Here is a 17,864-nt window from a genome sequence, read left to right as displayed (position 1 = left end):
GGTTGGAAAGGAAAATGGGTTGGGTATCAAAATGGGTGTCAACACATGTGTATAGTTTTCATTATACTTTTTTAATGTTTGTGTTCTTACCATCCAAATTTTAGTGCATAAATACTTTCTATATTAAAGGTGGTAAATATGTCTCAATCTTAACTGTCGATCAATTATTCATTAAGCTTCTATCCAATTTATTTTTTTTAAAAAAAACCAGAATTATTTAAAAACACACCAAACTTAATATAACCTAAGACCCCTAATCAATTAACTTATTTCAAATTAAGAGACTTATAACACTTATTTGGCCGCATCTTTTCCCCAATCTTCATCCTCGCATCCCCATTCTCAACAAGATATCCTCTTGTCCTTACCTGAATCCACTTTTCTCAGAGGAGCTCTTTTTGGGGTTTCAATAGCTTCATGACTGGATTCCAAGAACTGAGCCAGTGGTGAATCATCTTCTTCTACTTCTTGATGTTGCTTTTCCTAGATCTAGTTGGGGTTTCATCTTTTACAAATGGAGTTTCGAGTGGAAACCTTCCTAAAGGCATGGTGGTGCAAATAACGGAGACATTGAGGTATAGTTTTATGGAAGCAAGCGCAAAATCGTGATGAATGACATCGAGATCTATGAGATGTGTCAGATTCAAAGTCAAATTCAGCTCCTTGTCTTTCTCCTTCAACTCCTTCTCCATTGTTGTTGTTCCCATCATCTCGTCGTCAAGCTCGCTCTTTAATTTCCAAAAGGTAATTTTTTCTCTTTTCTCAAAGTTAGGTTTCATCCATCTTTTAGCTGCTTTAGGATATGTAGAGGTTGATAAAATTAATCCAAAATTCTAAAGGTTTTTCTTCAAAATGTTCAACGCATTAATCTTGATTTCCTCTATTGTTGGGTACAATTTTTCACTCAAGTTGTCATCAGTTATAAGTTGCTGATTGTGTGTGATATTGTATAAATTATATATATTATGCTTTGTTTTATCCATTGATTTTAGCTACATTTGTTGTGGCGTGTTGTGAAGATTAATTTTATTAGCTCAGCCTCCAATAGATAGCCTATGAAGGTGACATTTAACGTTTCACCTATAGTTCATATTTTTCCATTAATAACATGTGCATATTTATTAATAGCTTACTCTATTGCTTCAATAATTACTAAGTCTGCTAGTTTTAGAACATTAACACGTCCTTGTTCATCAACACCTGTTTGTAATAGACTTATGTAAAACAAATAAAGTCCTTCAATCACCTATTCGTTGCAGAAGGAAATAATAGAGGAGGAACAACACGATATACCTAGAGATGGAGACATTTTTTATTGTTGAGTCTTCTCCGGTTAGTCCTTCAATTGATATTTTCTTTGAAAAGTAAATTAGGTATGCAAATTATAGTTTTGAGTCATTGATTGGTATGTATTAGAATTTAAGAGGGTTTTTACTTGTTAAGTTAGAATTATGCAAGTTTATTTTTTTTTGTTAATAAAATGTCTTTAGAGGAACAAAAATTGAAAAAATTCTTTGAGTCTTCCATTTTCAAAAGCTACTTATAACTTAAATATGTGAGTATGACACTTTAGATGAGCATAGTTTATCAACTTCTTTGATGTTGAATTTATAGCAGTCAAAAAGAGGAAGTTTGGATAAGTTATTTTCATGATCTGAGCCTACACCCTGGGCATAGCTGGTACTCAAAGACCATTGATGGTCTCCAACGAACCCTCATCCTGTCTAACTACAAGCGGAAGACTTACTTAATCATAGAAATCTTGAAACGTGAAATAAAATTTATAAACTCAACTTTCGAAACTTTTAACTCAAATAAACAACTCTGAATTAAGTAATATATTCAACTAGCCATAAAATAGACAACTTTAGTCTTTAAAACATTTAATGAAATAAATGATAATAAAGACTCTTTAACTATACTGACTATCTATGAAGCCTCTAACTGATAAAGATAGAAGTCGGGACAAGATCCACGACTTCCTGACTAAACAAAAAAGTAATTGAATTCCTCCAGAAATAAGGATACTCCCCATAGATAACTCGAACTCTCAGATGTATTAATGAAGCTCTTGTTGATGATCCTGTATGCATGTGTCTGCATCTTGAGAAGATGCATGCCAATTGGCCCAGTACGTAGAATGTACGAACATGTAAGGGGAATTCTAAAACATAACATAAGCTTGATACTTGAATACAAAATGGAAATATACTTACCTCTTCTCAAACTTGAAACCCAATGAATACACAAGAATAAGATACTCAACTCAGAGATTAAATACTGAACTCAAAGATATGATACAGGACTAAGGATACTCAACTCAAAGTACTCAACTCATGATACTTAACTGAAATCATATAAAAACAAAGCAGTTTAAAACAAGTGAAATATAAAGAAAAATTGTTAAAAAATATGATGTTAACCCAAGATAATAATATAATAAAATACATAGCATGCTTCGTCTCAAAGTCTACTTGTCCAAATGCATGAATGAAGTCTCATACCCCCATTCATACTAAGTAGAACCCCTTTAAGGACCATGTAACTCATATTGTGGGAGTTTTTCTAATCGAAAACCATCACTTAAGAGCTACAGTGGTGATAAATCGATCTCCCTCACGCTGCCAGCACATCTTATACCCGGGCCAAAGGTATAAGACCTGAACTGCCTAATGGATCCACTAGTAAAATGGGAAAAGGATTAATCCAAAAAGTATGAACCTTTTCTAGCCATGGTGGCTACATGGTTTATGGGGGCTGTGAGTTATCTGAAATCTACCCCATATCAGTGCTCAATACTACTACCAAAAATATGCTAGCTCTTATATTTAAAAACATATTGATCATGTGATTTGATATTAGTGCTCAAAACTTAGCTTTAAATATCTCTCTTTGAAATCATAGTTTCCTTTTTCTTTTACTGAAACTAGCCATAGGCTCTTTGAAAGTCTAGCTTCCTTTTGTTCTCAAAAGTTTGAAAACATTTTATTTAAACTCTTAGGGATTACATAGTTCCCTTAGAACTCTTGAGAACTGAACTCAACTTGATACTCTTTTCTTACTTGAGAACTTAACTCTTAGGGAATACTTAGTTCCCCTATAGGTTTTGAGAAATGAACTCAACTCTTTACTCTTTCTTAACTTGAACTTTAAGCCTATTAAAATGAAGCGAAAACGTTTGTGAAAGACTCTAGAAAACGTTATAACTTTACTTTGACTTGTTTTTTAACTTCTTGACTTGGCTTTTAGATTCCTTGACTTTGATCTTAACTTTCCCTGAATTGAAGTATGGATTCAAGGATCATGATCTCATGTTTATGGATAATTTAAGGATTTTTAACTTGGGGAGTTCATGCGGAAAAATGAGCATGAACTAGAAAGTACCTTTTTTTTTTTTACTCAAGATAGGAATAAGGAACTCAATACTCATGACTTAGAACTTGGACATACTACTCCTTTCAATGATACTCAATTTATGAAACTCATGCGGATGTTATGGAAATGAACGAAGTGACTCGAAGGTCTTAGTAACTAGATGGATTTCATGTATATAACTCTTCTCATTCTATTACTTACATCCTCAAATCTTAGCTAAATCATAATAGTTGATCTCAAAGGATTCACGATTCAACTTTAAGCCTTTCTTGAATCTACTGTTAACTCACTCTTGAATGTGAATTAATGAATTCAAAAGTTATGATTTAATGATATGAAGGATCTAAGTGATAGGGTAGACTCATGAATACATACTCTTCACTCTTATAATCACTTGCTTGAGTCTAGACTCCCCAAAGGACTTTCTAAGAACGTTTGAAAGAATTCTCAAAACTTAACTCTATATTTACCTTGAATTTGAATTTTAAATTCAAGGTTATGATCATTTTAGTACTGATTTATGTGGTAAGAAGTATCTTAGATTAGTTAGAATCGAGAAGGAGTGAAGGTGCACTTTAGACGAAGTTAAACGGATGTACCGGAGGCTAACTGGACTAGGCAAACGACCCTTGGGATATGGCTAGAGCGGATCCCCCTTGAAGGACATTTATGGGTTTGGGGTGCTCTGGTAGGCGTGTTGCGCCAGGCCCCAACCCAAAAATTTTGCCAATCCTTTTGCTTGTTTTCTCACCCTAAATAACCTAAATTCGAACGGTTTCTTTACCAATCACTTGGATTCGATTACTTAACTTGATTACATTCTAATATACTGTAAACAACACTAAAATTACTCAATTTTATCTCAAGAAATCATCAAAACTCCAACACAACAAGATTTAGAATGAACTTGAAGAACACCTTCCAAGAACTAATCAAGAACTCTAATCTTTAAACTTTAAGCATGAAATTTCACTGGAAAAAAATACATGATTGGAGTGTGGGTGAACTAACACAACACTATGGAAGCTTACATACCTCTTAGATATTTGACCATGGCGAAAATCCGCAACTAGACTCAACAACGTCAATGAACGTCTTCAGCCTTGCCTTTTTTCTGCTCTTTTCTTTTCTTGCCTGTTATTGAACTCTCAACTAAAACCCTAGGTTTTTATCAGGATTATAAAACTGAAGCTAAGAATATTATACCCCTAAAATATGACTAAAAATGAGTTAAATCTGATTGGGTAAGGAAAGGACCAAAATACACCTCACTATTCTCGTCTAACTTTCCTTAAATGGACAACCTAACTTCAAAAGGTCATACCTCAATCATCCGAACTTAGAATTTAGAAAACTCGGCGGCTTTGGAAAGATAATTCAAATATATTTCCAATAGTATCTTGTAGAAGACCTAACTTATCCTGTACTGGGATATATAACTGTTTGAAGTTGACCCAAAACTCATACTTAGCTTAATTCTCCAAAGTTCAGATTTTTGTTATTCCCCATTTAATTCTTTTTTCGTAACTCTTGGTTCTAAATCTAGAGACTGGCCTTAATACTTAAGAAATTTTTTATTTCCTTGGTGAAATATCACTCGCTACGATTAACGACTCAAGTATTAGTTCGAAAAAATTTCTGTGGTGTTACAATATCTCCTCTATGGGATCATTTGTCCTCGAATGACTACTGGACTTGGTACTCAATGGGTTACTCTTACTAAGGTCTTAAATCTAATGGTCTTCCCTTACTTAATTCAAGCTTAACTGAAATCCTTATGTTCGGAATATATACCTCTCTATAGGGAATCACATCCAAAAACTATTACTCTTTATCACCATATTGCTCATCTCAAGAATCCATCTAATGTTTAACAACACCACATTCAAAAATTAGTACTCTATGGACTCCGACTAACCAGATCCTTAAGAAATTCTCAACACTGGACTTGATTTATCATCTCGCTATCTCCCCGTTAGGTCTCAAGCTAACACTTGAAAACTATGGACTTATTCCACATCTCTAACTCGTGTACATTCTCTTAATGCTCTTTTCCCTCTCCTGACTTAGCCACACCACTACCCTTATATAAAGGTTAGGCTCTCTTCTACTACGTGCATTGCAGCAACATATCAATTCATCACCTAGTCTATGTCAAGTCTACTAGATCTCATATCTAGACGAACATCATCTCCCTCATGTTTCCATTCTTTTGGATTATGAAACTCATCTCAAATTAGAGCTTAGTATTTATTACTATACCAGAATATCATTATGATTGCTCACTTACTATACTATACCTCAATACCAATATGGCAATTTAGGAAGACTTTTCCACTAGGACTTCATGAAAATTAGTAAATCCTTACCTCTCAGTCTGCATACTAGAATTACCATCACATTCCACTTCACAACTTAACTACTACTTACTCACTTATTGTGCATTTTCTCTCTAATAACTCTACCATCCTCTGAATACCATGAGAATATACTTTCGAAATTCATAAGCGTAGATTAATCTATCACATTATGGATACTCTGTATCTTCTATATATATTCACAACTTACACTTAGTCATTAATAACACAATGTGACACATCATCATAACCCTTTCTAGTTAAGGTATATTCTAACACATATTGACTTGCAATACTTACTCTACCTCCTATCCTGAGCACTTCACAACTCTTCACTTCTTCGTCAACCCATAAGGCAATACTTTTCATTACTAACTTACTAGGTATATGACCATAGTAATATAGCTCTTCAAAACACAATCTCTGTTTCTAGGATTAGTAAACCTCTGCATACTATGCTCTAACTCTAGGCTCTTTCCTTAATACTACTCATGATCTCATAGTTCATGCTACCTTTTCAGGTAAAAATACTACCCAATATCTAAATATACATTCTCATAAAGATCCCAATTGAAACAAGATTCAAGGAAAAGAGTACAACTCAATTTATCTCAAACACACGATTCATATGAATGTGGGTGCATTCCTCTAAAACCGGACACTTAACTTACTCTTGGGCTTCTGTCAAGCCCCTCTCGAATCTCATGACTTTCTCAAGACTCTTGCAAAGAACAACTCATCGGTAAGGATCTTTAAACTTTAATTTTCATCCACCTCTAGTATGATGGGTAGTCAAATAAATATAAAAACGCACGAGTTAGAATATATATCTATGACTCACATCTATTGCACGATTAAGAGTATGAAAGAAGGAAAACTTTTCTTAAATGCCTATAGTACCTCATTCCTAGACGTGAGGCCCTCACAACCATAAATAATATCCTATTCACAGGAATTCATAGACACCGTATGACACTTAAACTCTGTGCTCTGATACCAAGTTTATCTAGCTCTGAGCCTACATCCTGGACATGGTCAGCACTAACAGACCATTGCTGGTCCCCAAGAAAACCCTCGCCCTGGTTGACTACAAGCGGAAGACTTAATTAAGCATACCAAGCTTGAAAAGTGAAATAAAATTTATAAACTCAAATTTCGAAACTTTTAAATCAAATAAATACCTCTGAATAAAATAATATATTCAACTAGCCATAAGATACACAAATTTAGTTTGTAAAATTTTTAATGAAATAAATGATAATACAGACTCCTCAACTATATTGACTATCTACGAAGCCTCTAACTGATAAAGATGGAAGTCAGGCCAAGACCCACAACCTCATGAGTAATCTAAAAAGTAAATAAAATCCTCCGAAAACAAGGAAGTTCTCCATAGCTAACTCGAACTCTTGGATGTATCAACGAAGCTCCATTCATAATAAGGAGAACCCTTGAAGGACCATGTAAATCATACTATGGGAGTTTCTCTAAACGACAACAATCACTTAATAGCTACAGTGATGATACACCGATCTCCCTCACGCTGCCAGCGCATCATATACCCGGGCCAAAGGTATAAGACCTGAACTGCCTAATGGATCCACTAGTAAAATGGGAAAAGGGTTAATCCAAAAAGTATGAACCTTTTCTACCCATGGTGGCTACATGGTTTATGGAGGCTGTGAGTTATCTGAAATCTACCCCATATCACTCTCAATACTACTCCCAAAAATATACTAGCTCTTATAATTAAAAACATACTGATTATGTGATTTGATATTAGTGCTCAAAACTTAGCTTTAAATATCTCTCTTGGAAATCATAGTTTCTTTTTCCTTTTACTGAAACTAGCCATAGGCTCTTTGGAAGTCTAGCTTCCTTTGTTTCTCAAAAGTTTGAAAACATTTTGTTTAAACTGTTATGGATTACATAATTCCCTTAGAAGTCTTGAGCACCGAACTCAACTTGATACTCTTTTCTTACTTGAAAACTTAAATCTTCGGGAATACTTAGTTCCCCTATAGATTTTTAGAAATGAACTCAACTCTTTACTCTTTCTTAACGTGAACTTTAAGCCTTTTAAAATGAAGCGAAAACGTTTGTGAAAGACTCTAGAAAACTTTATAACTTTACTTTGACTTGTTTTTTAACTTCTAGACTTAGCTTTTAGATTCCTTGAATTTGATCTTAACTTTCCTTGAATTGAAGTGTGGATTCAAGGATCATGATCTCATGTTTATGGATGATTTCATGATTTTTAACTTGGAGAGTTCATGCGGAAAAATGAGCATGAACTAGAAAGTACCTTTTTTTAGCTCAAGATAGAAATAAGGAACTCAATACTCATGACTTAGAACTTGGAGATACTACTCCTTTCAATGATACTGAATTTATGAAACTCATGCGTATGTTATGGGAATGAACGAAGTGACTCGAAGGTCTAAGTAACTAGATGGAACTCATGTATACAACTCTTCTCATTCTCTTACTTACTTCCTTAAATCTTAGTCAATCTTAATAGTTGATCTCAAAGGACGAACTCAAACGGAGCTACCAAGCAAAACTGGATTGGGAAGACAACTCTGGGGATATGGCTGGCGCGGAGCCCCAACCCTTTATGGAAAGAGATGGGTTTGGGGCACTCTTGCAGGCGTGCCGCGCCAGGCCCCAACCCAAAAATTTTGTCGAGCACTTCTGCTCGTTTTCTTACCCTAAATTACCTAAATTCGAACGGTTTCTTCTCAATCACTTTGATTCGATTACATAACTTAAGTACACTCTAATACACTTGAAATAACACTAAAATTAGTCAAGTTTATCTCAAGAAATCATCAAAACTCCAACACAACAAGATTTAGAATTAACTTCAATAACAACTTTCAAGAGCTCTAATCTTTACACTTTAAGCATGGAACTTCGCTCAAAAAAATACATTATTGGCGTGTGGATGAACTAAACCAACACTATGTAAACTTACATACCACTTAGGGATTTGACCCATGGTGAAAATCCGCAACTAGACTCAAGAACGTCGACAAACGCCTTAATCTTTGCCTTTTTTTCTCCTCTTTTCTTTTATTGCCTCTTCTTGAAATTTCAACTAAAACCCTACGTGTTTATTAGGATTACAAAACTGAATGTAAAAGGATTAGACCCCTAAAATATGACTAAAAATGGTTAAATCTGATTGGGTAAGGAAAGGACCAAAATACCCCTCACTATTTTTGGCTAACTTTCCTTAATTGGATAGCCTAACATTAAAAGGTCATATCTCAGTCATTCAAACTCGGAGTTTATCAAACTAAGCGTATTTAGAAATATAATGCAAAGATCTTTCCAATGGTATGTTGTAGGACACCAAAATAATCCTTTACTATGATTTATGGTTGCTTGAAGTTGACCCAAAACTCATACTTAACTCTCAAAATTTCTAATTTCTGTTATTCCCAATTTAATTGTTTTTTTGGAACTCTTGGTGCTAAATATAGAGAAATTAACTTAAGACTTAAGAAACTTTTTATTTCCTTTGTGAAATATCACTCACTACGATTAACGACTTAAGTCTTAGTTCGAAAAAATTTCTGGGGTGTTACAATCATAGTAGCATGCCTATTTGTTTTGGCATGAAATATTTTTCTATCATCACTCACCTAAATTCTCATAAGTTAGAAATAAGTCTGATAATTAAAAAATGTCAACCAAGAGAAAATGGAGATGGCAAAAAATTGCTGATGTAAAAAATTAAAACAACCATAACTGCTAGCATAGTATGAGGTAGGTGCGCTATAAGATACCATAAGAAATATCTTTGAATTATCTTTCCAAATCTGATGAGTTTGCTATGTTCCGAGTTTGTGTGACTGATATATAACCTTATGAAGTGAGGTTGTCCAGATAAGGAAAGTTAGCCGAAAATGTGAGGAGTACTTTGGTCTTTTCTTTACCCAATCAGATGTAATTCATTTTTTGTAATATTTTAGGGTTATTATCCTTTTAGGATCAGTTTTAAAATCCTAATATACATCTAGGGTTTTAGTTGATAGTTCAAAAAGAGGCAAAAGAGAAAAGAAGAGAAAGAGGAGAAAATATGAAAGGTTGAAGGCGTTCATCAACGCTCTTGATTATAGATGTGGATTTTCACCATGGATCTAATCCCTAAGAGGTATGTAAGCTTCCATAGTGTTGGTTTAGTTCACCCACATGCCAATCATGTTATTTTTTACTGAAATTTAATTCGTAAAGTGTAAAGATTAGAGTTCTTGATAGGTGTTCATGAGGTTCACTCTTAATCTTGTTGTATTGGCTTTTTGATGAATTCTTGAGATGAAATTGAGTTACTTTAGTGTTGTTTCAGTAGATTACACTGTATTTAAGTTATGTAATTGAATCAAAGTGATTGGGAAGAAACTATTCGATTTTAGGTGAGTTAGGGTGAGAAAACGAGCAAGGACGTTCGGTAGGATTTCTGTACTTTAGGTGTTGGCGCCCCACGCCACCCATAGCCCCAGGGTCACCTGCTCCATCCAATTTGCCCCCGGTTTCTCCGTTTGTGCTCATTTGAAGTGTATCTTCAATCCTTTTGATGCCAAACAATTTAATACTTTTAAACACTTATAAATCATTCATAACATGAATCATATTATTGAAACAATAATTCTTAATCAAGGTAAAATGAATATTTAGTTTTGAGAGTTTTTCCGAACCTTTTGAGAGAGTCCACTCGAGTCCTTTTGAGGAGTCTTCTACAACTTCTAGTAACTTGTTTCAAGACTCAAGTAAGTGAGCATGATATTGAGGAGAATGTATTCATGAGTGAACAATATCACCTAGATCCTTCATATCATGAACCATAACTTTTGAATTCATAATTTACATTCAAGACAGAGTTTAGAGTAGAGTTCAAGAAAGACTTTAAGTTCAATTGTGAAGTATTTGATATCTATTATTGATTTGAACTAAGTTTTTAGTAAGTAAGTAAGAGAATTATTAGACTTTTATAAATGAGTTCCATCTAATTAGTTACACCCTTCTATTCGAGTTGTTCATGCCCATAACTTCCGCATGAACTACATAAATTGAATATCATTGACACGAGTAGTATCGCCACATTCCAAAGTCATGAGTATTTAGATCCTTATTTCTTTTGTGACTATATTGCTAATCATGGGACTATTACATGTTACCTATTAAGTCCTTGAGTTAAGTTGTTCATGACCATAATTCCGCATGAACCATCTGAGTTAAGCTTGCGTCATTGAGTTAAGTAGTCCATGCCTATAATTATGCATGAACCCTCCGAGTCGTGTATTCTTTAGTTGAGTAGTATCATTGACTCCTTGAGTTCTGGAGTTTTTGGGTTCAAGTATTGAGCTCTATGCATGGTTATTGAAAACCTTGAACTGAGTTGTTTATGTTCATAGTTCGATACAAACCCTATTTTAAGAAGTATTTTTACAAATTGTTTTAATATTTGTTTTAAAGGCTAGAGCACTAAGTTGAGAAAGAGTAAAGTTGAAGTTCTTTTCTTCAAATAAGTATATGAGAACTAAGTACTCCCTAAAAGTTTATAAATATTTTCACATTTACTTAAAAGAGGAACTAAGATTTCCAAAATAATTTTGAGAAATAAAAAGGGGAACATTGATGTAAGAGGGATTTTCAAAGCTAAAAAGGGTTGAGAAAATTATCTCAACCTGAGAGGAAGAGGATATTTTAAAAGTATGAGCTAATGTATATTTAAAAAGTAGTACTGATCACTGTGTGGGGATGAGAGTTCATATGAAATCAAGTCTCCATGTAGACCATGTACCCATCATGGGTATTAACGGATCATACTTTTAAGATGAACACGTGAGGTTAGCCAGTGGATCCACTAGGTCGAAGATGTTCTGTGTGATGACAGAGTATAGGAAAGTTTTAACAGCGTGGGCGAGACGTTGTATCACCACTTAGGCTTATAGTGGTGATTGTCGGTTAGAGAAACTCCCTCACTAGAAATTGCATGGTTCCTCAGGGGTTATGCTTAGGATGAATGAGGGTATGGGACTTCATTCATGCATTGCACAAGTAGACTTTGTGAAGGATCATGGTATGTATTTTATGATATTATTACCTGGAGTCAACTTTATGTTTTTAAATACTTTTTCTTTATATTGCACTTGTTTTAAACTGCTTTATATTGCAATGACTTCACTTAAGTATCATGAGTTGAGTATTTTGAGTTGAGTACCTTAAGTTGAGTATCTTGAGTTGTTTTGTGCTACATTGAGCCGAGTATCATGTCTTTGAAGTTGAGTATCTAATCTTGGATTTGAATATCTAATCTTTGAGTTGAGTGTCTTATTCTTGATTTAAGTTGAGTATAAAAGAGGTAAGTATGTTTCCTTTTTATCAAGTTCAAGCCTATGTTTCATGCTTTAGATTTCCTCTTACATGATCATACATACTACGTACAAGGCCAATTGGCCTGCATCTTTTCATGATCAGACATATGTGTTCATGATCATCAACAAGAGCTTCGTTTATACATCCGCGATTCAAGTTATATATGGTGAGTCTCCTTACTCCCGGAGGATTTTATTTACTTTTCTTTTTAGTTAGGAGGTTGAGGGTCTGGTCTCAACTTCCATCTTTATCAGTTAGAGGCTTCATAGATAGTCAGTATAGTTGACGAGTCTGTATTAATCATTAATTTTATTAAATTTTTTACAGACTAAAGTTGCCTACTTTATGTCTAGTTGAGTAAACTATTTTTATTCAAAGTTACTCATTTCAGATTTAAGCTTTTGTATGCTTAAGTTAGTGTTCCAATTGTAGTCAGCCAGGATGTGGGTTGCTTGGGGACAAACAATTGTATTTAGGTGCCGGCCACGTCCAGGGTGTAGACTTGAGTCGTGAAAAACTTGTTCTCAGAGCCAATTTTAAGTGTCCTAGGGTGTCTATGAAGTCGTGTCAGTAGGATCTTATTTGTGGTTGTGAGGCCCCACTTCTATGTACTATAGATATTTAAGAAAAGTTTCCCTTCTTTCATACTCTTAATCGTACAAAAGATTTATGTCATTATAATCTATTATAACTCATGCATTGTCATATTTATTTGACTACCCATCATACTAGAGGAGATTGAAAATCAAAGTTCAAAGATCCCTATCGATGAGTTGATCTTAGCAAGAGTCTTGATAAAGTCATGAGACTCTAAAGGGGCTTGAGACAAGCCCAAGTGTAAGTTAAGTGTTCAGTTTTAGAGGAATGCACCCATATTCATATAAATCTTGTGTTTGAGCTAAAAAAGAGTTGTACTCTTTTCCTTAAAACCTTTTTTCTGCTTAGATCATTATGAGAAAGTATGTTTATATCTTAGGTAGTATTTTCACTCAAAATATTAGCATGAACTATGAGATCATGAGTAGTAGTAGTGAAAGAGCCCAGAGTTAGAGGAAGGTATGCAGAAGTTTAGAAATCCTAGAATGGGAGATTGTGTTTTGAAAAGCTAAATTACTTTAGTCATGTACCTAGTAAGTTAGTAATGAAAAATTTTTCCTAATGGGTAGAATACGAAGTAAAGAGTTGTGAAAAGCTCGAGATAGGAGGTAGAGTAAGCATTACAAGTCCATATGAGTTAGAATATACCTTAACTAAAAAGGGTTTATGATAATGTGTCATTGTGTTAGTAATGACCAAGTGTAAGTGGTGAATTGAGAGAAAAAGTATCTATGAGGTGATAGATCTAAGCTAGGCTTATGATTTATGAGAGAGAGATGGAAATACTCAAAGTGTTATAGAAATAATTAGGCATTGATATATAGTGAATGAATGGATAGTAATTATGTTGCAAAGTCGAAGTTGATAGTAATTGTAAGTATGAAATCTAAGAGGTGACGATTGACTATAATGTCCTAGTGGATGAGTGTTTCTGAGTTAGTATAGTAAGCGAGCAATCATTTTGATATTCAGGTTTAGTTATGAACATTAAGCTTGAATTTGAGATGAGTGTCATGATTCAAAGAATGGTAACATATGATGATGTTTGTTTTGAGATTTGATCTAGAAGACTTGTCATAGAGTAGGTGAGAAATTGAGGTGATTAGTTGCAATAGATATGAGTGATGCAATTGAGAGACCCTAACCTTTAGATAAGGGAAGCGAAGTGTGGATAAGTCACAAGACTAAATAGGGCATAAACAAGTGTACCAAGAGGGTATGTAATTAGAAGAGGTTAAGAGAAACCCCTTACAAAGAGGTCTTAGTACCTAATTATAGAGAGTTCGGTAGCCATGAGATAAACTTCTCCCAAGTGTTAGCGTAAAAGAAGATGTAAAGTATTTTAGAGATGATGGAATAGGTCCATAGCTTCAAGTGCTAGATTTAGACCTAAGGGGAGATGATAAGATGATAAAATCAAGTCAAGTGTTGAGAATTTCACAAGGAGTTGGTTAGTAGGATCCGTGGAGTTGTTAGAATACTAAGCTTAAATATGGTGGAAAAGAGTGATAGTTTGAGATGAGATTCCCTATAGAGAGGTATAGAATAAAAACTTAAGATTCGAGTTAATCTTGAATATGGTAAGAAAAGACCATTAGACGTAGACCTTAGTAAGAGCAAACCATTCTATACCGAGTTTAGTAGTCATTCGAGGACGAATGATCCCAAGGGGGAGATATTGTAACACCCCAGAAAATTTTTCGAACTAAAACTCAAAATGTTCATCGTAGTGAGTGATATTTTACCAAAAAATTTAAAATTTCTTATTTACTAAGGTCATTACACTAGAATTAGCACCAAGAGTTCAAAAAAGAACTAAATTGGAATTACCAAAAATCTGAAATTTGGAGAGTTAAGTTAAGTATGAGGTTTTGGTCAACTTAAAATGATCATAACTCCTAGCACATGATGATTTAGGTGTGATACAAGATACCATAGGAATTATCTTTTAATTATCTTTCCAAAGCCGCCGATTTTTCTAAGTTACAAGTTTGGATGACTGAGATATGATGTTTTGAAGTTAGGCTTTCCAATTAAGGAAAGTTAGCCGAAAATATGAGGGGTATTTTGGTTTTTTCCTTACCCAATAAGATTTAATTAATTTTTAGTAATATTTTAGGATTCTAATCCTTTTAGGTTCAGTTTTAAAATCCTATTATACATCTAGGTTTTTAGGTGATAGTTCAAGAAGAGGCAAGAAAAGAAATGAAAAGAGGAAAAAAGATTAAAGGATGAAGGTGTTTATTTACGTTCTTAAGTTTAGTTGAGAATTTTTGCCATGGGTCTAATCCCTAAGAGGTATGTAAGATTCCATAGTATTGGTTTAGTTCACCCACACGCCAATCATGTTAATTTTTAGAGAAATTTCATTCTTAAAGTTTAAAAATTAGAGTTCTTGATGAGTTCTTGATAGGTGTTCTTGAGGTTCATTCTAAATCTTGTTGTATTTGGGTTTTTGATGAATTCTTGAGATGAAGTTGATTAATTTGAGTGTTATTTTAATTGGATTAGAGTGTATTTAATAAAAGTAATCGAATCCAAGTGATTGGGAAAGAAATCGTTCTATTTTAGGTGATTTAGGGTGAGAAGACGAGCAAGGATGTTCGACAGATTTTCTTAGTTGGGGCCTGGCGCGGCGTGCCTACCAGAGCGCCCCAAACCCTTCTCTGTTTACTTCAAGGATCGGCACCCCGTTCCACCCATATCCCCAGGGTCACCTGCCCCATTCAGTTTGCCCTCGGTTGCTCCGTTTGAGCTCATTTAAAGTGTATATTCACTCCTTTTGATTCTAAACACTTAAAACTTCTTCTAATAACTTATAAATTTTTATAACATGAATCATAACCTTGAAACACAATTCAAATTCAAGGTAAAGGCAATATTTAGTTTTGAGAGTTCTTTCGAGCCTGTTGAGAGAGTCCACTCGAGTCCTTTTGAGGAGTCTTTTACAACTTCTAGTAACTTGTTTCCACACTCAAGTAAGTGAGGATGAGAGTGAGAAGAATATATTCATGAGTCAACAATGTCACCTAGATCCTTCATATCATGAACCGTAACTGTTAAATTCATAATTCACATTCAAGAGAGAGTTAAGAGTAGAGTTCAAGAAAGCCTTTAAGTTCAACTGTGAAGTATTTGAGATGTATTATTCATTTGAACTATGTTTTGAGGAAGTAAGTAAGAGAATGACAAGATTTTTATTCATGAGTTCCATCTAGTTACTTAGACCTTCGAGTCGAGTTGTTCATGCCCAAAACATCCGCATGAACTCCAAAAATTGAGTATTATTGAGAAGAGTAGTATCTCCATTTCCAAAGTCTTGAGTATTGAGTTCCTTATTCATTTTGATATTATATTCCCAGTCATGGGACTGTTACATGTTACCCATTAAGTCCTTAAGTTAAGTTGTTCATGCCCATAATGCCGCATGAACCCTCTGAGTCGAGCTTGAGTCATTGAGTTAAACTGCTTTATGTTGATATTAGTTCACGTGGGTATCATGAGTTGAGTATCTTGAGGTTGTCTGTGCTTCATTGATTCGAGTATCATATATTTGAAGTTGGGTATCTAATCTTGGAGTTGAATATATAATATTTGAGTTGAGTATCTTATTCTTTATTTGAGTTGAGTTTAAAAGAGGTAAATATGTTTCCTTTTTATTAAGTTTAAGCCTATTTTATGTTTTAGATTTCCCCTTACATGCTCGTACATTCCACGTACTAAGTCAATTGACTTGTATCTCTCATGATGCAGACACAAGTGTTCAGGATCATCAATCGGAGTTCCGTTGATATATCCGAGATTCGAGTAAGCTATGGTGAGCCTCCCTGCTTCTAGAGAATTTCATTTATTTTTCTTTTTAGCTAGGAGGTCAGGTGGTCTTGTCCCGACTTCCATCTTTATCAGTTAGATGTTTCATAGATAGTAAATATAGTTGAGGAGTCTGTATTAATCATTTATCTTGTTAAATGTTTTAAAGACTAAAGTTGCCTACTATATGGCTAGTTTAGCATACTATTTTTATTCAAAGTTGTTCGTTTCAGTTTTAAGTTTTTGTATGCTTAAGTTAGTATTTCGTTTGTAGTCAGGATGGTCTTTGGGTGCCGGTCACGTCCAGGGTGTAGACTCGGATCATGACGAAGATATACTTAGATGTATCTTTTTTTATCAGTAGTCTTTCATGTTCCAAGTCCAAACACTTGTTTCATCTCAAGACGATATCAAATCACATGTCCGCCTACTAATCGAAGTACATTTTGAGTCTTCGACAATTCTATGAATATCTTAGAGTTCTTGAATTGTCACATCATTACATTATTCAGAAGTAACAAACATAAATAACATAACAATATACTTAAGCTTGAAAATTGAAATTCAGAAGAAAAACAATATAAAATATAATTTTAAAAACTCTTAAACTTTCAAAAAAACACTTATGCTCTGTTTGACATTGTCATTGGAAAGCCAAAAACACATTTTAGAGAAATTAAAGTGTTTGGTTAACATATAAAACTGTTTTTAATGGAAACCAAAACATTTTTTCTACTATTGCGAAGAAGTTAAAATTTTTGTTTCTTAAAAGAGCAACTTACAAAAATGACTATATTTATAAGGTTATTGAAGTTTAGTAGCTATAACTATGTTATTTACTAAAATGACTACACTTATGTCAATTTTAAGAGGCATGTTTGCATTAATTTTTTTATTATTATTTATAGAGTGATCATTCAATGCATTAAATAAGGTATGATATGTTACAATAACTGTCAACTGTCAATATTATGTTCCTAAATCACTCAAATATCCATTATTAAATTACCAACTAATAATTACATATGAGCAACTTACAAAAATGACTATATTTATAGGGTTATAGAAGTTTAATAGCTGTAACTATGTTATTTACAAAAAATGACTACACTTTATGTCAATTTCTAGCTGCATGTTTGCATCAATTTTTTTTATTATTTATAGAATGATCATTCAATGCATTAAATAAGGTATGATATGTTATAATAACTTCCAAGTGTCAACCTTTTATGATGTTCTTAAACCACTCAAATTTAATTATTGAATTACCAACTAATAATTATATGTTGTATGCGTATCCTGATTCACTCACATAATACAATAAGTTGTATTTATATTTAT

At 33.8% G+C, this 17,864-nt stretch overlaps 1 long non-coding RNA gene across 1 annotated transcript; it reads left to right on the top strand.

The window, feature by feature from the left end:
* Positions 1 to 314: 314 nt before the first annotated feature.
* Positions 315 to 16,706, top strand: LOC109121133 (uncharacterized). The gene is made up of 2 exons (XR_002028525.1): positions 315 to 744; positions 16,467 to 16,706. It is a non-coding gene; the product is annotated as an uncharacterized lncRNA (long non-coding RNA).
* The last annotated feature ends 1,158 nt before the right edge of the window (positions 16,707 to 17,864 follow it).

Source organism: Solanum lycopersicum, chromosome 9 (assembly GCF_036512215.1).
Source record: "Solanum lycopersicum chromosome 9, SLM_r2.1".
Lineage (NCBI taxonomy): Eukaryota > Viridiplantae > Streptophyta > Magnoliopsida > Solanales > Solanaceae > Solanum > Solanum lycopersicum.
The sequence above is the reverse complement of the archived record's forward strand: the minus strand, read 5'-3'. Positions and strand labels throughout refer to the sequence as shown.